At 48.4% G+C, this 25,301-nt stretch overlaps 1 protein-coding gene across 2 annotated transcripts in view; it reads right to left on the bottom strand.

Moving 5' to 3' along the window:
- NSF (N-ethylmaleimide sensitive factor, vesicle fusing ATPase) overlaps positions 1-25,301 on the bottom strand; it is a 159,576-nt gene that overhangs the window by 47,035 nt on the left and 87,240 nt on the right. The gene's annotated exons all lie outside the window — the stretch shown is intronic.

Genomic DNA, 25,301 nt, shown 5'->3' on the forward strand with positions numbered 1-25,301 from the left:
GGTGGGGAACGGAGGGATGGAGTTTAAGGGCCTGATCCTGCAGGGTGTTCATCACTCCACAAGGTGTGGTCCTGGAATTCCTGACTCTCACTTCTCTACTCTGACCATGCTCCCACCCAATCCCTCAAGAACTGTCTCTACATGGGAATTTTAAAACCCTAAATATTTGATCTCTTGCTGCTTTTCCTACATTTACATCAGATGAACCACACTTGAGAGCCCATTTTAATTTAGGACCAGACTGCCTTCCTAAAAATGGCACAATTAATACTGTTTAGAAGAGCTGAACCCAGCTGGGAAGTCTCTCACATATCCTCACATCAAGAATTGCCTATTCCAGGTGAAAAAAGGAGTCCCGTTTCCTTCAATTCAGCCCTCCCAAGAACTAACAGGCCAGTTTTAAAAAGTAGTGAGCAGGAGTACATACATCCTAGACTGGCAGAGACACTGGGGCCCTTCTCATTCCTTACAAACGGCTGGTCAGTCACAATGAAATGCACAGGTGACACTGGTATGTCATGTTGTGCTGCCCACACTACAATCACAGTGCAGTTTAACTCACTGTCAACATATTCTCAGGAAAGAGCCTTCACAGGCTGCAGAATCTTTTCATCAGAATGTGAACTGCTCCTTTCTGTACAAACCATCCTCACTGACGGCACTTTGAAATCTTGACTGCCCTGGGCAGCAATGAGGAGTCATACGTGGATTTAAAGCAACTTTTCAGGTCTTAATATGATGGAGATAAAAGAACTGGTTCTTACTACTGCCACAATTGCCTACAGATCCTGAGCAGTGGTTCGCAGATACAAGGAGAAGGTGTAAGTATGAAGTGGGACAGAAGTAAATAAGATGTGAAAAAAATGATTTTCCTATAAAGTGGTGAAGTACAAGTCAAGTTTGAAACACAGTAACTTCATTTTACTTACTGTCATCAGGGGATGTGTCTATCACAACATACCTTGGACAGATTTCGTGATCCTTTCTATATATTTCCCATAATATACGATTTTAGTTTTATATTTGTTATTTTGGGATTTAAACAGATTTTACTCTTTTTCTCCAAACTGAACATATTTCACAGTGAAAGTGACTTCTGACCCTTACTACACCAGGCACCAGCAACGTCTACAAGGACATTTAAACGCACCATGGTGATTGGATGGCTCAGGAGATTAGTATTTGGGATTCAAAGACCTTCACTGGGCCCAAATCCAGCTGAAGTGCTGACAGTACCTGAAACTCATTACCACCTATACATCTCATGCTGTGACTTGTGAAGGTAGCATTAACTCTCAGAGTGAGAGTAAGTTGTCTGCATGTGTTGTAAGTATTTTAGTTTAATTTCTGTCTGTGCACCCTGAGACAAGATGGACACATCTGACAAGTCCAATCAATGAGTGTTTTCCCTCACTGAGTGTCAACAGAGAGGCAGAGTTATGGATGGACCATGGAGACCAGACTCCCCTATGATTCCTCGAGATGGCATTATGAGACCAGGGCTGAACACTGGTAAAGTGGGGAAGTTTATATTGCCTCTGGCTCATACACAGACCAGGCACAGCATAACTAGAGATTGATGCGTTCCAGAGCTCTGTATCAGAAACCTTTGAAGAGAACTGAACTAAGCTTATCCAATGGACGGTGGGCACCACTGCTCAATGGAGAAGGTGAGCTGGTAATGGAAGACAAGAAGGCAGAGCTGCTCAATGCCTACTTTGTTTCAGTCTTCTCACAACAAATAACATGACTGGACAACTGGCAAAGTTTTCATAGACAATAAAGGGGAAGGGATGCCAGTTGGGATAAGAAAAGAACACTTCAGAGATCTTCTGACCAATTTGAACGAATTCAAACCAGCAGGGCCAGATACTATTCACCCAAAGGTGCTAAAGGATTAGCTGAAGAAATCTTGGGGCCACTGGCAAATAATATTTGCAAACTCATGGATAACAGGAGATGTGCTGGAAGACTGGAGAAAGGCTAACATACCGCCCATCTTTAAAAAGGGGGAAAAGGAGAAGCCAGGGAACTACAGACCAGTCAGCCTGTCTTGATACCTGAGAAGCTACTAGAGCAATGTATAAAACATTCAATTTGAAAATACCTGGAAGATGAAGGGGTGAGTCCTCATGAATTTACTAAGAGCAAGTCATGCCAAACCAACTTGATTTCCTTCTTTGGACAGGGTAACTGACCTGATGGATGAGGGAATGTGGTGGACATAATATACCTTGGACTTCAGCAAGGCTTTTGAAGCAGTCAGATATGATATTCTGATGAGTAAGCTGGACAAATGCGAACTTGGCGTAACTATCATGAAGTGCATACATAATTGGAATGTATGTCAGGTTGGATGGACGTCTCAAGTGGGGCTCTGCAGGGATCTGTTCTGGGTCCAGTTTTGTATAATTCTTTTATTAATGACCTGGATGTAGGTATAGAGAGCATACTGATCAAATTTGCCTACGACAGAAAGATAGGGTGGTTGCCAACGCTTTGGACGAAAGAGCAAAAATTCAGATGGATCTTGATAAACTGAAAAACTGGGCTATAGACAACCAAAATTAAATTCAGAAAAGAAACATAAGGTGCTATACTTAGGGAAGAAAAATAAAATGCACAAATCCAGAATGGGGGATAAATGGGTCGGCAGCACCACTGCTGAGAAGAAATCTAGGAGTTGTGGTGGATCACAACCTCAATATTAGCCAACACTGTGATGCTGTTTCAAAAAAAGCAAATGCAATTTTAGGTTGCATTAACAGAGGATAGCATGTAAATCACAGGAGATGATAGTACCGCTGGTTACGCCTCAGCTGAAGTACTCTGTCTAATTTTGGTCACCAATGTACAGAAAGGTTATAGAGAAACTGGAAAGGATCCAGAGGTGAGTGACAAAGATGATCAAAGGGATGAAATGCAGCCATACAAGCAAAGGCCGAAGGAAATGGGTATGTTTAGTTTGGAAAAGAGGAGGTTAAGAGAGGACATGAATGACAGCAGTCTTCAGATACTTGAAAAGTTGCCCTAAAAAAGATGGAGAAAAATTGTTCTCTCTTGCCACAGAGGGCAGGACAAGAGACAATGGCTTCTAACTCCAGCATAGCAGATTTAGATTAAATTTCAGGAAAAACTTCCTAACTGTAAGAACAGGATGACAATGGAATAGACTACCTAGGGAGGTTGTGGAAGATCCTTCTCTAACACTACGTCCCATATTCTTCATAGAGATAATGTTATGATATGAATATGGCATAATTAAGATAAGTCTTATGCAAGATGGTATCACTGGAAAGGTTATGATGTACTGACTATGATTAACCTATTTGTATGCAGGTATCATTTCTGTATCTGAAGTTAGGAATGTTGACTGTGTAACAATTAGAACTGTGTTTAGACCTGGGGAACGCCCACCAGACAGTAGGCAATCAGCCTGCTTGGGTCATTAGGGAAAACAATGGGACTCTGACAATGCTAATCTCCCACCTTCCTGAGAAGCTTCCTCAGATGCCGCTTTGACCCTGCAGGGTCATGTAATGTCAACTGGTACTGCACCCCATCAAACTGGGAAATAAAGGACTCCTGCCATATGTAAATCCTATTTAAGGCAGGGAAGTGAATTAATCTAGGTCAGTTCTTCACTGAATCCCCACCCAAGATGACTGCTGAAAACACCTGATCTGGGAAAGAAAGGATTGGACCCAGGCTAGAAGGTTTCTGGTCTATGAAAGGAATATCTGGAGTTCTAAGCTGAAAACAAGAGCAGTTTGTCTACAAGAAACTCTGCAACCTGCTTAAAACAACATTTAGGGTAAGAAACTACTACTTGTAGCCAGTTTCTTTAGTGTATTAAGATTAGTTTGCATTTTTGTTTTATTTGCTCAGTAATCTGCTTTGATCTCTTTGCTATCCCTTATAATCACTTTAAATCCGTCCTTTGTGGTCACAATTGGGTGATTCTTTGATTTTCCATTTGTGAAGGACATAGCCACACTTCCTGTGCATTGTCCAAATGCAGTTGGAATACAATCCACTGCCCACCGTCTACAGGGAAGGCAAAATCCCAGGATTTCTTTGGTTGGCTCTTCAATCAGATCTTTGTTTGGGACAAACAAGTGGCCCACAATCCAAGCCAGTGAGTGCTGGCATCCTTTCCATTGGCCTATAGCATTGACACATGTATCCAAAAAGGCTTCATCGATTTGAGCAGTACACTGGAATGTGGCAGTGCACTGCAGTTTTGGTGTATTGGCAGGTCTGGAGCAGCCAGGACCTTAATTGTGTTTCTGGACCACTGCAATGCTGGCACAATGCTTGCCAAAACTGGAAGCAACAGTATTGGTATTGATTTGAGAGAGCCACTAACAATCCAGCATGCAGTGTTAATTTCAGTGTCAACGAGATTGGTGTGGAGCTGTTGCGCCAAACTGGCATGCAATACTCTGCTGTTGGCAAGACCAGAGCTTGTACAAATGTTCAAAACATGTGTACCTCACATCCCCAGGATGTGCCAGAGAGCTTCCGGATGATGTTAATCCTTTTCTTTATCTTCTTTTCAGTGTTCCTGATAGCTCAGCATCCAATTGAGGGTAACCCCAAGGTACTGCGGATTGTGGTCATGTGAAAGAGGCAGACCACAAAAGCCCACTTTCAGCAGCACTTCGGCCTCCTGCGTATTCCAGTGGAAGGTAGAGACAAGTGTGTTCAAACTATTGGGTTTCAGTCAACAAGCTTTGAAATGTCTCAAGTATCTGGACGTGGTTGTTCATGACCTTTTCTGTGGCCTTCAGAGAGGGCACTTGTATTTCTAGCACAAAATTCTCTGCATAAATGAATTTACGGAATGACATGACCACAATGTCTCTGGTATAGAAACTGAACAGTGTGGGCACTAAAATGGATCCCTGTGGGAGAACGTTGTTCAATCTCCATGATTTACTGCAGATTCACCAAGGGGAATGGTGAATCTCCTGTTACTCAGCAATCCGGTGATGAGTCTGTTGGTGATTGGCATGGGAACTTGATTCAGCAGGAGACCTTTGTGTATGTAGACACACATTCTGGTCAGCCCAGTGCAGGAAGTGCTATACTCCTGACCTTTGTTTTATGTCATGAGACATCAGTGGCCACCCAATACCATCCACAAGGTCAATTCTCGATGACTTTCCCCAAAAGACAACACAGCCTGGTCGTGATTGGGTAGCCTACAAGTTCCACTTATTTGATCCCTCCCAAAACTGTGCTGGAATCTACCATCTGCTGATTGGTCCTACTGTGTGGTGACCGTAGAGGGCTCGATAAATGGGAGCTCACTATATCCGGCTCATAGCCACCGCTTTGTAGGCCTAATAATATCAACCAACAAACTGAGCATTGCCATGGGCTTCAGAAAAGCATTCACTCCTTGCTGGACAGAAGAGAGCAAGGCACCCTTACAGCAAAATCAAGCTGACAAAAGCCCCAAAACCACAATACAGGATTGAGTTAAAGGGAGTATTCACAGACTACCACAACTTGGCAAACAGAAACTCAGATTTCACAATTTAACTTCAAAGAGGTCCAGATGCTATCAAGCACACTAAGTTAGTGAACCTTCAGGAGAGGTTGGTTGGCCTTCCACACTGCAGCAGAAAGCAAAAGCAGAAAGCATGCCCAATGAATACATTCTGTGGGTATTTCTCCTTAGCAAGTGCCGAAAGCAGGGCATTAGGTCTGCCCTTCTAGTCACGGCCTCTAACGTTTGTAACTTCAATGGTTTTAACAAACATATTGAGGGAGATTTTCCAAAGAGCATAAATGACTTAGAAGCACAAGTCACATTGATTTTAAATGAACTTGTACACCTAAATTATTCAGGTGCTTTTGAAAATTCCAGCCAGTATTTTTGCTCCCTATTTTATGTTGTGTAATAAAATAATATAGGTACAGAATATTTAGGCATACCACTCTACTGCAAATTGTTTAGGCAAAAAGAAAACAACAATTATTCAAAAGTACTACATTTTGAAAGAGAAATTCTAAGCAGCAAACACCCGACGTTTAGTTATGAACACGAGCATGTTGCTGGGCAGCTTTCGCATGTGTACTTCCAAAAGACTGGCCAAAGGCTTTTCTGTTCAGCTACTGTGTTATTTTTTTCCTGATTGACTTTCAAAGTACTTCCACTGGCATCCATTTTCTAACCAAGTTAATAAAAACCCACTTATAACTCTGCATACCTCTCCACACGGACACACAGGCTGGCCTGAATAGAATATACTGACGTACTCTACAGCCTAGGGATTCAAGGAGTTAAAGGGCTTTAACGATGTGGTGATGAAATAAGAGTTTAAGGAAGCTGTTTCACTGGCAAAGGGATAAGATACATCCTGAGGCACTGGACTGATCCCATCTGCACCACATTGAGAGACAAAAGGAAGGGAGAAGTTGCTAATGCCTCGTAGCAACAAATCAGTTTCACTAACTGATGGCATTCAGCAAGACATCAGCCTCTTTCTAACCTGGCACTTAACACCAGGGAGGCAGGTGAACAGATGTGATAAATCTGCAGTAATGTCTCACAACTGCAGTGAAGGTCTCTTCTTGGCAGCGCAAAAGTCAGATTGATTTTCCTGTATCGCAGTGAAGCGGCAAAACCTCACCCCATATGCACAGAAGATGCAGTTCTTCTGCTCTGCCATCTCATTTTAGTCTTACAAGACTTTCTTTGCAAGAAGAAATTAAGCGAGGCTGACAAGTCGGAAAGATGCAGCAGAACATAAGCATATGATTTAAAGCAAGAGATCAATGGGTCTGGGTAATTTTATGGATCAAAAATATTTGTAGTAACATGTATTAAGTTGACGTTGTTCTTGTCTGAATTAGACTCCTTGGTAGATTTCACCTTACGTGGTATTTTGTAAAACGTATGTGCACTTAAGTCTCATTCTATGTAGCACTGTTGATGCTATCAGGGAGTAACTCTAGCACAGTCATCAGACATACTAAAAATGTCCTCCATCCCTGGAACAATTATATGAGCATCCACCAGCTACAGCCAGGCTCATGACAACTGCAGAGCGAACAGAGACAATGATTAGATCAGGTAAAAATGCCGGAACATGCATTGATTTAGCCAGAACTGTGGATGCTCAGCTCCAATACCATAGCTCCAACAGGAAACCAGAACCTCCAAACTCCCCATATTGAGGAGTTTTGCATCTGACTCCAGCAAGTTCTTTCTATAGGGAGAGAGAAGACAGGCTTGCAGCTTTCATTCTGCTTGGAATGGTAATGGTAAGCGCACAGACTTTTACACTGGCCTGACCGTGAGTGAACCTTACACCGGCCTGACTATGCTACTTAGACTTTTCAGTTTTCACTAAGCATTGATCTTGTTACGATGAACCTAACTGTTTGCAGAGAACTTTCTGGAGGAAGGGGTCAGGGTCAAAAAGGTTTAACTGACTTTTAAGTGTCTCTGAACAATAGGTGAACTTGTCAAAGTGAACAGGTCGGAAGACTTGACAATAGCTCAGGAAAAACATCTCTGGGGGATGAATCTGAGAAAATGATACTTGAAGATCAGGCCTTCTAAAAATACCAACTGCTCTGAGTTAGTTTCCCAAACCTGAAGGAGAGCTCTCTGTAAGTTCAAAAGCTTGTCTCTCTCAACAACAGAAGTTGGTCCAACAAAAGATATATTACCTCACCCACCTTGTCTCTTTTACTGCTTGAATGGCCATTTATACTCCCTTTCTATGATTAGCTTAAGAACCCTTTGTCAAAGAAAATGCATATGTGCCAGACTGAAACAGACTGTATCACAGGTAACCTTAGAAAGTTGTAATTGAAGAGACAATTTGAAACTCTCATCAGAACAACTGGAACTTGCACAGAGGTCTGAAGAACTTAAGTAATTCAGCCCTAGGATAAGGATGACTGCATGGGTCAGCTATATTCGTGTGATAAAGAGTAACTAAATTTAAACATAACATGTCCAAAAAGAGAACTGACATTTGATGCTTGATATTATTTGCTTTTTTGATCTAAAAAAGAACCAGTCAACACCCTTACACTTTAACATTGATGTGTCCAGTCTCAGGGGTCTTACCGATGAGGGAAATGGACTAAATGATCTAATGAGTCCTTTCTATCACAAATTTTGAATCTCTTAACGCTCTGCAGTCATAAAGCTAATTGCAGGTTCTACTACACTTCTAAAACATTCTCTATAGTTACTGACTGCAGGCTAGTTTACACTGGTTCTAAACCGATAGGGAATTCTTCCTGATGAGAAGCCCCCAATGAGTTTGATCCAATGAATCCTCATCAGTTTGTCCCACTAATTACTCCTCAATTCAACACCAAACATAAAGAAACCCACTGACACTCCCTCCCCACCCTCACCCACTTACACTAAAAAAAATTGACTGATATGGCTTTTTATACTCTGAAATTTAAAAACCCCACTCAGTGGGTTTTTAGCTCATAGCTTGTTCTGACTGGATAAGGGAGCCTCTTTTCCCATTCAATACAACATCTCCAATAGAGATGCACGATTAACTAACACAACCCAGATCTCGCCCCTGCTAATAACTAAAGGATTTGTTTAGCTTACATGTAAGACAGCTGAGTTATCTTAAAATACAAATGGAGAAAGCAAATAGGATTTTAAATACCTTAGTTTCCTTCTAAAAGATCAGATCCGTACGCGTCAATGTAAAAGGCCCTCCCTTTTCATTATATTCACACCATCTTTGGTCACTTGAGCAAAGAGTCTGTGTCTTTCAGCCTACACCTGTATGAGCTAATAAATCTGTATTTCAACACTATCAAATATCAAATGGCGCTTTTTACATTTTGGTTAATCTCCATGCCTTCTTAAGATGACATTTCACAGTCCTTATCACCTCTCTAGTTAAACACAGAATGACCTTCATAAATCACAAACACTGTAAGAGCAGGACATCCTCCTTTCATTCTGAAATCCTATATGAAGAGACCATTTATAAACCCATTATGGATGCGGCAGAGCTCTATATGCACTTAGGCAGCATTCAAGTGTGGTTCTGCTCTGAAATGGTATCACCCTATGCAAAAGGAATCTGCTGATTTTAATGACTACAGTAAGCTTTTACCACTTTTTATACTTGTAAGAACAGTACCACTGTTGGGAAGTGGGCTGGATTCCACTTCTTGGGCATCATCAGAATTGTTTACTAAGTTGCTATCACAGTTACACTTGTGCAAATCCAGAGTCACCAGGACTGCACAGATGTCTCTGAGGGGCTAGCCTAGCCTCTGGAACCTTTACTAGTGATGGTGCACAAGGAAGAAAGGAGCCAGTTTGTGTCTCAGATCCCACTAGAGTCTACAGATCTGACAGCTGGTGGGGATGGTGTAGGGGACAACTTTCTTCCTTGTAGACTGAAACCATCTGATTATTGAATCAGTGATACGCAAATAAAATGGAGCCCTCTGACAGCCATTTCTCATCTGCAAGTTCTCCTAAGTCCATTGAGAGTTGGTGGGGTGCTCTGCAGGCCCCAAGGAAAGGAAAGCTCTCATGCCATAATGCTCAATGGTACATCAAAGAATTGATTCATATGAGTCTTGGTTCTGGAATTTCTCTCTGAGCTGGCAGAGATAGCATGTGCCCAGCCATGGGAAGGAGGCAATGCCTTATGTCACACTCTGACAAAGTGCTGATAAGATCTAAAGAGGCTCCACCCTGGGCCTCCTTCAGATGCATGGAAATGGTTTGATACAGGCCTAACACAGGATGTCACATCGTGGCTCTGTCTGCCTCTGGATGGACACCAGTCTGTTGTGAGAGGATCCAACTGCGGTATCTCATGTGTTCCAAAGTCCCACTGGCTCTGGGGAGAACCGAGGCTCTATTCCTAGAGTTAGGTCTCTAAAGCAGACTTCCAGGCGCAGATCTCGTGCCTGCCCCCTTCCTTGGGATGTGGGGCTCCTGCACCCAGCTGCCCAGACCTTTGAGTCAGTACCAAAGTCCTCCGAGTCCCCAGCTGCTGTGGGCATTCTGAGCTTCTTGATTAACCCTTTCAGGACAACATGGCAGGCCAGTGAAGAATTCAGGCTTCGCAAATGGATGTCTTAACCACCAACACTTTACTCTTGAAAGCCCTCAAGAATTACAGAGCTTTGAAAAAACAATTAATATTGAACACAGCGCACCCTTTGTCTGATTTCACACCTCCTATGAGTCCTGGGTTTTGTCAGCTTCCATAAGCTAGGCAGCTCTTTGGCGCTCCTCTCTCTTTAGTCTGGGCCCCTCGTGGTTGGGGCCTTGCCCCCCTTCACAGCGAGCCTTCCTCCCTTGAATATTCTCACTAGTTATTGGGCTCAGTACAGGGATAACGGAGGTGAAACGTAATAACCTGTGATCATGACATGAGAGACTTCATGATTCTAAGGAAAGAAAGGTATGAGAGCAGAAGAGTAAGGACAATGGACTTCTAAAAAGTTTTAATAGACTCAGATGTCCCGTTGGAAGAAAATCGAAGGGGAAAAGGAGTTCACGAAAGCTGGCAGTTTCTCAAGGAGACAGTATTAAAACACGCAACTGCAAACTATCCCAATGGAAAGAAAAGATAAGAAGAATAGTAAGAGACCAATATGGTTCCAACAGGAGCTCTTTAATGACCTGAAAATCAAAAAGGAATCCTACAAAAAGTGGAAACATGGATGAATTGCTAAGGAGGAATACAAAAAAAAAAAGCACAATCACGTAGGGACAAAATCAGAAAGGCTAAGGCACAGAATGAGTTACACCTAGCAAGGGCTATAAACAACGACATCGTATTGCCTTTTACGTACACTTGGAGCAAGAGAACAAATCATACCATACCAACCTCAATTCCTTCTTTGACAGGGTTACTGACTTTATGGACGGGGAAAAGCAACAGATGTGGTTTATTTTAGTAAGACTTTTGATACACTCCCTCATGACATTCTCATAAGTAAACTACGGAAATGTGATCTAGATAAAATTACTATGAGGTAGTGCACAAGTGGTTGAAAGACCATATTCAAAAAGTAGTTATCAATGGTTTGCCATCAAACTGGGAGGACACTATCTAGTGGAGTCCCACTTCAGCCAGTTCTGGTTACGGTACAATTCAAAATTTGAATTAATTACTTAGATAATGGATTGGTGAGTATGCAAGCTGGGAGGGATGGCAAGCACTTTGGAGGACAGGATTAGAATTCAAATTGACCTTGGCAAATTGAAGACCAGTTCTGAAATCAACAAGATGGAATTTAATAAAGATAAGTGCAAAGTACTTCACTTAGGAAGGAAAATCAAATGCCCTTTTACAAAATGGGAAATAACTGTCTAGGTGATAGTACTGCTGAAAAGGAAAGGGTTTATAGTGGATCACAAATTGAATATGAGTCAACAATGTCAGCAAAGTGTCATGCAGTTGCAAAAAAGACTAATATCATACTGGAGTGTATGAACAGGAGTGTCAAACTTAAGAGACAGAAGGTTTTTGTCCTGCTCTACCTAGTACTAGGGAGGTCTCAGCTGCAGTACTGTGTCCAGTTCTGGGTGCCACAATTTAAGAAAGATGTGGACATAATGGAGAGAGTCCAGAGGACAGCAATAAACATTATAAAAGGTTCAGAAAACCTGACCTATGAAAAAAGGTTAAAAAAACTGGGCATGTTAATTTTGAGAAAAGAAGACTGAGGGGACTTGATAACAGTGTCAAGGGCTGTTACGAAGTGGATAGGGATCACCTGTTCTCCATATCCACAAAAAGTAGGACACAAAGTAATGGGTTTAATCTGCAGCAAGGGGGATTTAAGTTACATATTAGGAAAAACTGACTATAAGGGTAGTTAAGTTTTAGAATACGTTTCTAAGAGAAGTTGCGGACTCCCTGTCTTTGGAGGCTTTTAAGAACATGTTAGACAAACACCTGTCAGGGATTTAGGTTTACTTAGTCCTGCCACAGAGCAGGAGGCTGGATGTGATAATTTCTCAAGGCCCCTTCCAGCCCTACATTTCTGTGATTCTATGCAGGTCAGACTACATGATGTAATGGTCCCTTCTGGTCTTAAACTCTATGAATCTCTGGCCTTTTGGCCATGTGTTCTGGTTGAGGAACTCCAGCCCCTTCTCCCTGCCAGACTTCTCTGTACCAAGTTCATTGTTCTTGGGGACAGGTCCGTAGCTGATGGCCCTAAATTGCTCCGACTTAGCTTTTTAGACTAGGTGTCAAGCTCTGACTTACTACAAAAGAGATGCCTTAGTCCACAATGGAGGCTTCAGTATAACAAAGCTCAGACTCCAAAGTGGACCTCCTGAAACAAAGTGACAAAACAAAACAGAGTTCATAGTTAGACAAAAACATGTCCCTAATCTGTCATAAGAGAGGCAGAGTTGAGGACTAGAACTTCTTCCTTAACGTCCTTCCTATTGCCTAGGAGCTGCTGCTCACATGGAATGTAAAGTGTGCCCTGTTTGGAGATGCCATACTGCACTCAGTGTGCTGCTTCTCCAGGAAGGAGGCTGGGAAGAGGGTGAGCATCTAAGCAATTGTCACCTAGGCTGCTCCATAAGTTGATCAGCAGGGGGCACTCAGTGTTCCCAGCCGTCCAAACTCAACCAATTCATAATAAATTCAGAATAAAGAATTCATAGAGCAGGTCCTCAAGGAATCCATTTTGAAGCACTTGGAGGAGAAGATGATGATTAGGAACAGTCAATATGGATTCACCAAGGGCAAGTCATGCCTGACCAACCTGATTGCCTTCTATGGTGAGATAACTGGCTCTGTGGATATGGGGAAAGTGGTGGATGTGATATCTTGACATTAGCAAAGCTTTTGATACGGTCTCCCACAGTATTCTTGCCAGCAAGTTAAAGAAGTAAGGGCTGGACAAACAGACTATAAGGTGGACAGAAAGCTAACTAAATTGTTGGGCTCAACGGGTAGTGATCAACGGCTCCATGTCTAGTTGGCAGCCGGTTTCAAGCAGAATGCCCCAAGGGTCGGTCCTGGGGCCGGTTTTGTTCAATATCTTCTTTAATGATCTGGAGGATGGCGTGGACTGCACTCTCAGCAAGTTCCTAGATGACACTAAACTTGGAGGAGTGGTAGATACGCTGTAGAGTGGGGACAGGATACAGAGGGACCTAGACAAATTAGAGGACTGGGCCAAAAGAAACCTGATGAGGTTCAACAAGGACAAGTGCAGAGTCCTGCACTTAGGATGGAAGAATCCTATTCACTGTTACTGACTAGGAACTAAGTATCAGAGGGTAGCCGTGTTAGTCTGGATCTGTAAAAGCAGCAAAGAATCCTGTGGCACCTTATAGACTAACAGACGTTTTGGAGCATGAGCTTTCGTGGGTGAATACCCACTTCCTCAGATGTATTCACCCACGAAAGCTCATGCTCTAAAACGTCTGTTAGTCTATAAGGTGCCACAGGATTCTTTGCTGCTTTTACAGATCCAGACTAACACGGCTACCCTCTGATACTTGACACCATGCAAGGCACTGCATTTAGCCGTATGGAATGGAAATCCATCTAGATGCATCTGAGGAAGTGGGTATTCACCCACGAAAGCTCATGCTCTAAAACGTCTGTTAGTCTATAAGGTGCCACAGGATTCTTTGCTGCTGACTAGGAACTGAATGGCTAGGAAGTAGTTCTGCAGAAAAGGACCTAGGGGTTACAGTGGACAAGAAGCTGGATATGAGCCAGCAGTGTGCCCTTGTTGCCAAGAAGGCTAACAGCATTTTGGGCTGTATAAGTAGGGGCACTGCCAGCAGATCGACGGACGTGATCATTCCCCTCTATTCGACATTGGTGAGGCCTCATCTGGAGTACTGTGTCCGGTTTTGGGACCCACACCACAAGGAGGATGTGAAAAAACTGGAAAGAGTCCAGTGGAGGGCAACAAAAATGATTAAGGGGCTGGAGCACAGGACTCATGAGGAGAGGCTGAGGGAACTGGGATTGTTTAGTCTGCAGAAGAGAAGAATGATGGGGGATTTGATAGCTGCTTTCAACTACCTGAAAGGGGGTTCCAAAGAAGGTGGATCTAGACTGTTCTCAGTGGTACCTGATGACAGAACAAGGAGTAATGGTCTCAAGTTGCAGTAGGGGAGGTTTAGGTTGGATATTAGGAAAAACCTTTTCACTCAGAGTGGTGAAGCACTGTAATGGGTTACCTAGGGAGGTGGTGGAATCTCCTTCTTTAGAGGTTTGTACGGTCAGGCTTGACAATGCCCTGTCTGGGATGATTTAGTTGGGAATTGGTCCTGCCTTGAGCAGGGGGTTGGACTAGATGACCTCCTGAGGTCCCTTCCAACCCTGATATTCTATGATTCATTAATGATGGGATTGACTGTACCCTCAGCAAGTTCGCAGATGACGCTAAGCTTGGGGGAGAGGTAGATATACTGGAGGGTAGAGTTCAGAGTGACCTAGACGAATTGGAGGATTGGGATAAAAGAAATCTGATGAGGTTCAACGAGGACAAGTGCAGAGTTCCGCACTTTGGACGGAAGAATCCCATGCACTGCTACAGGCTGGGGACAGACTGGCTAAGCAGCAATTCTGCAGAAAAGGACCTGGGGATTACAACGGACGAGAAGCTGGATATGAGTCAGCAGTGTGCCCTTGTTGCCAAGAAGACCAACAGCATATTAGGCTGTATTAGTAGGAGCACTGCCAGCAGATCAAGGGAAGTGATTATTCCCCTCTATTCAGCATTGGTGAGGCCACACCTAGAGTACTGTGTCCAGTTTTGGTCCCCTCACTACAGAAGGAATGTGGACAAATTGGAGAAAGTCAAGCGGAGGGCAGTGAAAATTATTAGGGGGCTGGGGCACATGACTTATGAGGAGAGGGTGAGGGAACTGGGCATATTTAGTCTGCAGAAGAGAAGAGTGAGGAGGGATTTGATAGCAGCCTTCAACTACCTGAAGGAGTGTTTCAGAGGATGGAGCTCAGCTGTTCTCAGTGGTGGCAGATGACAGAACAAGGAGTAATGGTCTCAAGTTGCAGTGGGGGAGGTCTAGGTTGGACATTAGGAAACACTGTTTCATTAGGAGAGTGGTGAAGCACTGGAATGGGTTTCCTAGAGAGGTGATGGATCCTCCATCCTTAGAGGTTTTAAGGCCCAGCTTGGCAAAGCCTTGGCTGGGAACTTTTAGTTGGTGCTGGTCCCACTTTGAGCAAGGGATTGGACTAGATGGCCTCCTGAGGTCTTTTCCAACACTAATATTCTATGATTATATGAATTGTTGCTTGCCCTACAGTAACTGTCATTCTTCTAGATGTTGTTAGCGTGGATCCCCCTGTGGGAGAGCATGTGCCTCATGTACATAAGATTGGAGTCTTGAACAGCAGTGTCCATCAGGGTCATACACCCACATGAGAGCACGAAGGATGGAGCAACTGCATCCCTCTCTGTCCCCTCGCAATTCAAAGACTGAGGACACCAAAAGCAGGGACAGAGGGAAGGCTGTAGGATCCATACTGACTACAACTCCTCAGAGAAGGACAGTTACGTAGGGTTCAGCAACCATTCTCTCCAAGTATATGTCACTGTAGATCCCGCTGCAGGTGACTGGCAAGAAGTAACCCCTCTGGATGGTGGGATGAGAAGTATCAGTTGCACCAGTCAAACAATTTTATACTGTTCTCCCGAATTCCACATCGTCTCTTGTGGCTAAGTCTTACACAATGTCTAACAAAGGTTAGTGGGCTAACTCCACAATGCAGCTGGCTTGCAGATTTCAGAAACTGACACATTTCTCAAGCATACTACTTAAGCTCTGGTGGAGTGAGTCTTAAGCAGGAGAGGTACATCAGCCAATTAGTAATGCAGTGTGTTACCCACTTAAAGATTTTGTCTGTGAAAAAATGGCCTGGCCTTTGGAAAAGACGGTTACTCACCTTTGTAACTGTTGTTCTTCGAGATGTGTTGCTCATATCCATTCCAGTTAGGTGTGCGTGCGCCGCGTGCACGCTCGTCGGAGACTTTTTACCCTAGCAACACTCGGTGGGCCAGGAGGTCGCCCCCTGGAGTGGCGCCACCATGGCGCCTGATATATACCCCTGCCGGCCCGCCCGCTCCTCAGTTCCTTCCTGCCGGCTACTCCGACAGTGGGGAAGGAGGGCGGGTGTGGAATGGACATGAGCAACACATCTCGAAGAACAACAGTTACAAAGGTGAGTAACCATCTTTTCTTCTTCGAGTGATTGCTCATATCCATTCCAGTTAGGTGATTCCCAAGCCTTACCTAGGCGGTGGGGTCGGAGTGAGACGTTGCGGACTCCAAAACCGCTGCGCCAAAAGCGGCATCGTCTCTAGCTTGCTGTACCAGAGCATAGTGTGATGCGAAGGTGTGCACAGAAGACCATGTGGCCGCACGGCAGATTTCCTGTATGGGGACATGAGCCAAAAACGCGGCCGAGGAAGCCTGAGCCCTGGTAGAATAGGCGGTCAGGGGTCCCGTTGGCACACTGGCCAAGTCGTAACATGTCCTGATGCAGGACGTGACCCAGGATGCGATACGCTGGGAGGAGATTGCCATGGCTCTCATGCGTTCTGCTACTGCCACAAACAATTGTGGTGAACGTCGGAAGGGTTTTGTTCTCTCAATGTAGAACGCGAGAGCTCTTCGGACGTCCAAGGAGTGGAGCTGTTGCTCTCTTCGGGATGAATGCGGCTTTGGGTAAAAGACTGGCAGGAAGACGTCTTGGTTAATATGGAAGGCGGAAACGACCTTAGGGAGGAACGCCGGGTGCAGTCGCAGCTGTACCTTGTCCTTATGGAACACCGTGTACGGAGGGTCCACGGTCAGAGCCCGAAGCTCCGAGACTTGCCGGGCCGATGTAATAGCGACTAGGAAGGCCACCTTCCAGGATAGGTACAGCAACGAGCATGTGGCTAAGGGCTTGAAGGGGGGCGCCATGAGCCTGGTTAGAACCAGATTCAGGTCCCAAGTAGGGGTAGGCCGTTTGACCTGGGGGTAGAGCCGCTCCAGACCCTTGATAAATCTTGACACCATTGGGTGAGAAAAGACGGACTTGCCAGCCTCGCCTGGGTGGAAGGTGGATATAGCCGCGAGGTGGACGCGTAGGGAGGAGATCGCCAAGCTGTGCTGCTTGAGAGACCACACGTAGTCCAAGATGGTGGGGACTAGTACAGCGAGTGGATCGTGGCTGTGCTGACTGCACCAGCAGCAGAAGCGTTTCCATTTCGCTAGGTAGGTTGAACGCGTGGAAGGCTTCCTGCAGCCCAACAACACTTGTTGTACTGCATCGGAACAGCGCAACTCGGATTGGCTTAACCAGCCAGGAGCCATGCAGACAGATGGAGGGACTGTAGATCCGGATGGCGCATCCTGCCGAAGTCCTGCGTGATCAGGTTCGGCCAAAGAGATAGGGCAATCGGATTCGCCAGGGACAGATCGAGCAGCATGGTGTACCAAGGCTGCCGCGGCCACGCAAGAACCATCAGGATGAGGCGGGCCTTGTCTCTCCGGACCTTGATCAGGACTCGATGGACGAGAGGGAAGGGTGGGAAGGCGTAGCAAAGGTGACCCGTCCACGGTATGAGAAACGCGTCCGACAGGGAGCCCGGGGAGCGACCCTGCAGAGAGCAGAACACCTGGAATTTCCTGTTCGATCTGGAGGCGAACAGGTCTATCTGGGGAAACCCCCACCTCTGGAAAATGACATAGAGGACGTCCGGACGGATGGACCATTCGTGGGACAGGAAGGATCTGCTCAGGTGATCCGCCAGGGTGTTCCGCACTCCCGGGAGAAAGGAGGCCACTACATGAATAGAGTGGGCTATGCAAAAGTCCCACAGACGTATTGCTTCCTGACACAGCGGGGAGGACCGGGTCCCGCCCTGCTTGTTGATGTAATACATGGCCGTTGTGTTGTCCGTGAATACCGCAACAACAACCGTGCAAATGGCGTTGAAATGTCTGGCATGCTAGGCGAACGGCCCGTAGCTCCCGCACATTGATGTGAAGAGTCAACTCTCTCTGTGACCACAGGCCCTGTGTACGCAGCCCAGCGATGATGCGTCCGTTGTCAGGGACGCTGATGGCTGTGGGGCGTGAAATGGTAGGCCCGCACACACTTGGGAGGGCATTGTCCACCAGCCTAGGGAGCCTAGAACATTCGGTGGAATCGTTACGATTGTGTCTATGGCATCCCTGCGTGGTCGATAGACCGATGCGAGCCAGGTCTGCAACGGGCGCATGCGGAGTCTTGCGTGTCTGGTGACGAAGGTGCATGCGGCCATGTGCCCCAGGAGAGCGAGGCACGTTCGAGCAGATGTGGTCAGGAAGGCCCTCAGGCTTGTGACCATGGACACTATGGCTTGGAATCGGTGCCAGGGGAGGCTGGCCGTCGCGAGGTTGGAGTCCAGCACTGCCCCTATGAATTCTATGCTCCGCATAGGCACCAGAATGGACTTGTCCGGATTGATGGTCAGGCCTAGGCTCGCAAACAGCTCCGTGATGATGGCGATGTGTCTGGTCACCTGCTCTTCCGACGTGCCTCGGATGAGCCAGTCGTCGAGGTAAGGGAAGACATGGATACGACGACGTCGCAGGGCAGCAGCGACGACCGCCATACATTTGGTGAATACCCGGGGGGCCGAGGAGAGCCCAAAGGGGAGGACCGTGAACTGGTAGTGGTCCTGATTCACCAGAAAGTGGAGATACCATCTGTGCGGGGGGAAGATCGCAATGTGGAAGTACGCATCCTTCATGTTGAGAGCGGCGTACCAATCTCCAGAATCCAGGGAAGGAATAATGGTTCCTAATGTTACCATGCGGAACTTGAACTTTTTGATGAATTTGTTCAGGCCTCGCAGGTCCAGAATGGGTCGTAGGCCCCCTTTTGACTTGGGGATTAAGAAGTACCAGGAATAAAACCCCTTGCCCCTTAGCTCCCTTGGCACCTCCTCTATAGCCCCAATGGACAGGAGCTTGTGAACCTCCTGGACGATAAGTTGCTCGTGAGAGGGGTCCCTGAAGAGGGACGAGGAGGGAGGATGGGAGGGGGGTGGAGAAACAAACTGAAGATGGTAACCAAACTGCACCGTGCTCAGGACCCAACGATCCGAAGTCAGCTGTGACCATGACGGTAGGAAGTGGCAGAGGCGGTTGAGGAAATGGAGTGGATCCAGAGAGGGGATTGGTACGCTGCTCTCGGGCGCACCTTCAAAAGTTCGCCTTGGGTCCCTGCGGTGGCTTTTCGGACCTGACTGTCGTCTGCGATTTGGCCGGCCTCACCTCCGGTTGAAGTCTTGTCTGGGGCGAGGCGGGGTGGTAAGTGCGCTGATGGTAGGGGCGGAATGGCCTTCTCTGAGTCTTTGGCGTGTGCATTCCCAGAGAACGCATGATGACCCGGTTATCCTTTAGGCTCTGTAGCCTGGGATCCGTCTTTTCAGAGAAGAGGCCCTGCTGGTCGAATGGCAGGTCCTGGATCGTGTATTGCAGTTCCGGCGGTAGTCCGGAAGACTGCAGCCACGATATACGGCACATGGCTACGCCCGACGCCAGAGTCCTCGCTGCTGAATCTGCGGCATCTAAGGACGCCTGTAGCGAGGTTCTGGCGACCCTCCTGCCCTCTTCCAGGAGAGATGAAAATTCCTGTCGAGAGTCCTGAGGGAGCAGCTCTGCAAATTTGCCGACAGCCTCTCAGGTGTTGTGGCTGTAACGGCTCAGGAGGGCCTGCTGGTTCGCCACACGGAGCTGAAGGCCTCCAGCAGACTAAATTTTACGTCCCAGCAAGTCCATGCGCCTGGCTTCCCTGGATTTTGGAGCAGGAGCCTGTTGGCAGTGGCGTTCCCAGTCATTGACTGACTTTACCACCAAGGAACAGGGAGCGGGGTGTACGTAGAGGTACTCATACCCCTTGGATGGTACCATATACTTCCTTTCCACGCCGCGGGCAGTGGGTGGAATGGAGGCCGGAGACTGCCAGATGGTGTCCGCCTTTGCCTGGATTGACTTAATGAAGGGGAGGGCTACCCTGGTCGGTGCCTCCGCCGAGAGGATGCTTACTACCGGGTCCTCTACTTCCGGGACTTCCTCTACAGGAAGGTTTATGTTTTGGGCCACTCGCCTCAACAGGTCCTGATGTGCCCGGAGATCAATCGGCGGGGGCCCTGATGAAGATGTGCCCGCTACCACCTCATCCGGGGACGAGGACAAAGACACCCCAGGGAGAAGCGGTTCTTGCACTAAAGCCTCATCCAGAGGGGCCTCCGTTTCCCAGGGAATCCTGCTGCCCCATGGTATCCGTGGGGTCTTCCTCCGTACCTGAGGGGGGGGGGGGGCGACTGATTGTGGCCTCTGGTGCACGACGCTCCGATGGGTTGGAGCGAGCTTGTCCCGAAGGTTCGCCCTGGGCTTGGTGGTATGCCCAGGGCGTCCAAAAGGACCATTGAGGTGGACCCTGGTCCGTGCGGGCGTGCACATCTGAACCCCCGTAAGAGGCGCTGTCCATATGGGACGAAGCAGACGAGTGCCTCGAAGGCCAGGGAGGAGCCGTCGATGACTGTGGCAGGCCTCTGTGCATCCCGACGTTGCTGCGCGGTGCTGGTGAACGGTACCGGGAGTCATGGCGGTACCGTGATCTAGACCGGGACCTGCTACCGGCTCAGTGCCGGGAGGTCGACCGGTGCCGTCCACTGCCGTGCCGGGATCGGCTGCGGTATGAACATCGGTGCCACGATCTAGACCGGTGCCGAGAGTAGTATGACGGCGACCGGGATCTCGAACGGTGCCGCGAGTACGACCGGTGTCGCAGGTAGCGGTCCCGGGACTGCGAGCGGCGTCTAGATCTCGAGCGGCGATGCTGTGAGTGGTCCCTCGATTTAGATCGGGACCACTGCTCAGTAGTGCCTGGCGAATGCGGCCGTACCATGGCGGGCTTGCCCAGCGATTGTATAACCCGCACCAGCGGTGCCGGGGGTTGGGGCAGCTCGGGCTCTGTCAATGAGATGATGTCGCGTGCCGCTGAGAAGGTCTCCGGCGTGGAGGGCGTGATGAGCTCGACCCCTGTCCTCACCGGGGAGCTGAATGGCACCGGACTCAATGGTCTCTGAGGGGCCGGAGTCGACGGTGCGGCGATGCTCGGTGCCGCGGCAGATGACGGTGCCGGGCGGTCAGATTTCAAGGCACGCTCTGACTGTGGTGCAGTTGCAGGCACCGCAGGAGCCCTGTGCTTTTGGCTCCTCGGGGAGAGGGAGCGGTGCCGGCTAGGGTGCCGGGCCGGTGCCGAGCGGGAAGTTGGAGCCCTCGCCGGCGCCGGGCGGTCCGGAGCGGAGGCAACACTTGGTCCCGGTGCCGGAGTCGGTGCCGACGGTGGGGGAGTCAGCGCTGCCTCCATCAGGATCTGCTTCAGGCAACTGTCCCACTCCTTCTTAGTTCGGGGCTTGAACGCCTTGCAGATCCGACACTTGTCCACAAGGTGGGATTCGCCTAGGCACCTCAGACAGGAGTCGTGCGGGTCTCCTGTTGGCATCGGCCGATGACAGGCCGCACAAGGCTTAAAGCCGGGTGAACCGGGCATTGGCCCCGGCACCGCGGGGAGGAAAAAGGGGCGAACCCCCGATCCTCAGTATAACTATTTACAACTATACTTACTTAACTTTATAACTACAACTAACACTATAATAACTGAACTATATACACTAGACTACAGAAGAGTGAAATGCTAGGGAGGTGGAGAACGGCTAGGCGTGCTCCACAGTTCCAACGACCGACACGGGTGGTAAGAAGGAACTGAGGAGCAGGCGGGCCAGCAGGGGTATATATCAGGCGCCATGCCGGCGCCACTCCAGGGGGCGACCTGCTGGCCCAGCGAGTGTTGCTAGGGTAAAAAGTCTCCGACGAGGGTGCACGCAGCGCGCGCGCACCTAACTGGAATGGGTCTGAGCAAGCACTCAAAGAAGAATGACTAGCTACAGATGGAAATAAATGGGGAGTCAGTCTGAACAGTTTGGTTCTGTAAATGTAGTAAAAAACAGGGCTCTTGAAACATCCAGTTTGTGTAAAGTCCTCTCTCCCTGTGTAGAGTGGGACTTGAGAAGAAGACAGTCAAGCTACTTGATTGTTTCAGATGGAATTCTGACACCATCTCAGGAACAAACTCAGGGCGAGGTTTTACCACCACCTGGTCTCTATGACCTAATGTGTGAGGGGGGTCAGCCATGAGAACTTGAATGCGGCTTACGATAGAAAACTGGGAAAAAGATGCTTTGGTGAATGTGAAACTGGGAGATGACCTTAGGGAGGAAAGCTGGATGCGGCCTGAGCTGAACCTTGTCCTTAAAGAAAACCATGTAAGGAGGCTTTGATGTTAGGGTCTTGAGCTCAGACACCCTCCTGGCTGATGTTATCGCTACCAGAAACACCACCTTGTCTGAGAGAGACAGCAGAGAACATGTCACTAGCAATTTGAAAGGCGGCCCCACTAGCCTGGAGAGGACCAGATTGAGGTCCCAGGTCGGGACAGGCTGTTGAACGTACAGATATAGCCTGTTGAGACCTTTCAGGAAACGACTGACCATGGAGTTGGCAAAGATCGACCGGGCCTCCATGCCTGGATGGAAGGCCAAAATGGTGGCCAAGTGCACCTTTACTGACAACATGGATAGCCCCTGCTTCTTCAGGTGAAGAAGGTAGCCCAGTATGAAGGGTATGGACACGAGAGTTGGAGACTGATGGTGTTGTGCCAACCAGACTGAAAATCTCTTCCTCTTGGCCAGGTAGGCAGCCCTCATGGAAGGTTTCCTACTGCCAAGGAGGACTTGTCTGACCTGGTCCGAACAGGCGAGTGCCATCGGGTTCAGCCATGGAGCTTCCGTGCCATGAGGTGCAGCAGTTTGAGGTTCGGGTGCTGGAGACAGCTGTGATGCTGAGTTATCAAGTCCAGGAGGAGCAGCAGGGCGATTGGGGATTCCACGGACATTTCCAGGAGAGATGTGTACCACTACGGACAGGGCCAGGCTGGAGCTATCAGTATCACCGAGGCCTCGTCCCTCCAAACTGCGGAGATGGGGTACAGGAGCAGGGGTAGGGGGACACCCTGACATCAGCTCCCTCCCTCCCACACCCCACCCCAACCCCTGCTCTGCACAGCTAGCAGGAGGGTCCCGGGAGCAGCCGCAGGACAACACGTGGGGGAGGGGCACCTGAACACATGCTGCCAGCTGTGCACGCTCTGCTATCAGCTGGGTAGCACTTAAGTCTCTCCTGCAAGGCCGCCCAAGCGCACAGCTTACAGGGAACACAGGCGCTCCTGCTGGTTGGCTGTGCCTATTACAGGGAGCCTGGCGGAGGGTGGGTGTACAGGTGCTCATAGCCCTATAAGGCTATGAGCACCTGTACACCCGCCCTCCCTCTGCACACCCACCCTATGAGGGGACAAAGCACCTGTGCTCGTTCCTTTTCCAGTTGGAGGCAGAGGTCTGCCACAAGGTCTTAGTGGGTCCATTAATTGTTTTAATTATTGGCAGGGCAGTGTTGGAGGGGCCCAAGGGAACAAGGACGTCGACCATAGGGTCAGCGTCCTCCACCACCTACTCCGTCTGGATCCTCAGGTTCTGTGCCACCCTCCTGAGCAGCTGCTGCAGCACCCTGCTTTCCTCCAGGGCCGGGGCCACTTACATGCCCACCACCACTTCATCAGGCGAGGACGAAGCTCTTGCTGGCAATGGATATTATTCCCTGCCCTCAGCACTGAGGGGGTCTCATGACTCCCGGTGTCCTGGCACAGTCACCAACGTTAGGACCAGCGCAGTCATGACCAGTGCTGCTGCAGTGGTCGATGCTGTGGCAGGTGCCCGCAGTGTTGGTGCCTTCGGTGTAGCTACCACCTGTGCCCTCAGTACCGATCCGATGTTGGATCCGAGGCTGGTGCCGGCTGGTTTGGAGTGGTGGAGGCACAAGCGACGTCAAGATCACCACAGACCTGGAGTGTGACCTCTGGCTCTGTCAGAACACCCAGGGCATCCAGAACGGCCACAGTGCCAGGTCGGACTGTCTATCACACCGGGACCAAGAACTTCTGCTCCTGCTGGAGTTGTACGACTCCACCTCCGACTCCCAGGACTTCAAATAGGAAGAGCACAGAGGCGCAGTGCCAAAAACCTGCATCAGGGGCTGGGTGACCAGTGTGGCTCCCCCGTGTGGGTGAAAGGTGCCAGAGAGCGATGGAGCCAAAGGCCCTCGTGATCTCTCCAACCTTGGAGGGGATGATGGCACCGTGAGCTCTATCAAGTTCCTAGCCACCTCAAACGCCTCTGGCGTGGATGGGAGATGTAACTCTCAGCTCTGATGGACCAGGAAGTCCTGAGGGTCCAGAATTAACTGGGCAGGAGTCAACGCGACCCTAGTTGGTGGTGAGGCCGAGCTGACATGGCCCAGTGTGGGTGTCATGGACACCAGCTCCTTCGGTTTGACTGGAGGATAGCGGCCCCTTTCTGGCCTCCTCTTCTTTTGGGGCACCGGCGATAGAGAACGGTGCTGCCCCATGGCCTGCATCGAGGCCTTGTGGGCGGAGGCATAATGGTGCAGAGGGTCTCCGGCTGAGTGCTTTCTTGGCGTCAGCTCATGTGCCATCAGTACCAGCGCACTCTGCATCGATGACTAGGTGCTCAAGGTCAGCTCTGCCGACCCAGGGTCCGAGTGCGGATGGAGAGCAGCCTCCATCAAGAGGATCTTAAGACGCTGGCCTCAGTCCTTCAGAGTCCTGGGACGAAACCCTCTACACATTCTGTAGTGCTCTTTTTGGCTCTCCCCCAAACACTTCAGATTAGACATGTGAGAGTCACTCCTGGACATAAACTTGCCACAGTCCTCACAGGATTTATGCCCCAGTGCTGAGAAGAGCGTTTTGGGGTCGAGGGAACTTGTAGAAATGAATCTTACAGAAAAAACTAGCTAAGCTATCTAACTACTACTACTAAAAATATAATAACTATATACAAAGTATGAAAGTCACTGCTAGAGCAGAGATGCTTGCCGAAGCAAGAGATACAGAAATTCCAGTTAACCATCACTGGCTGTAAGAAGGAACTGAGGGGGTGGCAGGTTGGCAGGGCCCTATATTGAGCGCCATGCAGACGTGACCCCAGGGGGTGCCCAGGCCAACCCAATAGATACTGCTAGGGGAAAAATCTTCTGGTTGCCATGCACACACACCTAATTGCAATGGACAGGAGCAATCACTTGAAGAACAAAAGCTCTGACACTTAATGTGTCCTTGGCTACAAAGAGATCGATC

Source organism: Gopherus evgoodei, chromosome 23 (assembly GCF_007399415.2).
Source record: "Gopherus evgoodei ecotype Sinaloan lineage chromosome 23, rGopEvg1_v1.p, whole genome shotgun sequence".
Taxonomy (NCBI): Eukaryota; Metazoa; Chordata; order Testudines; family Testudinidae; genus Gopherus; species Gopherus evgoodei.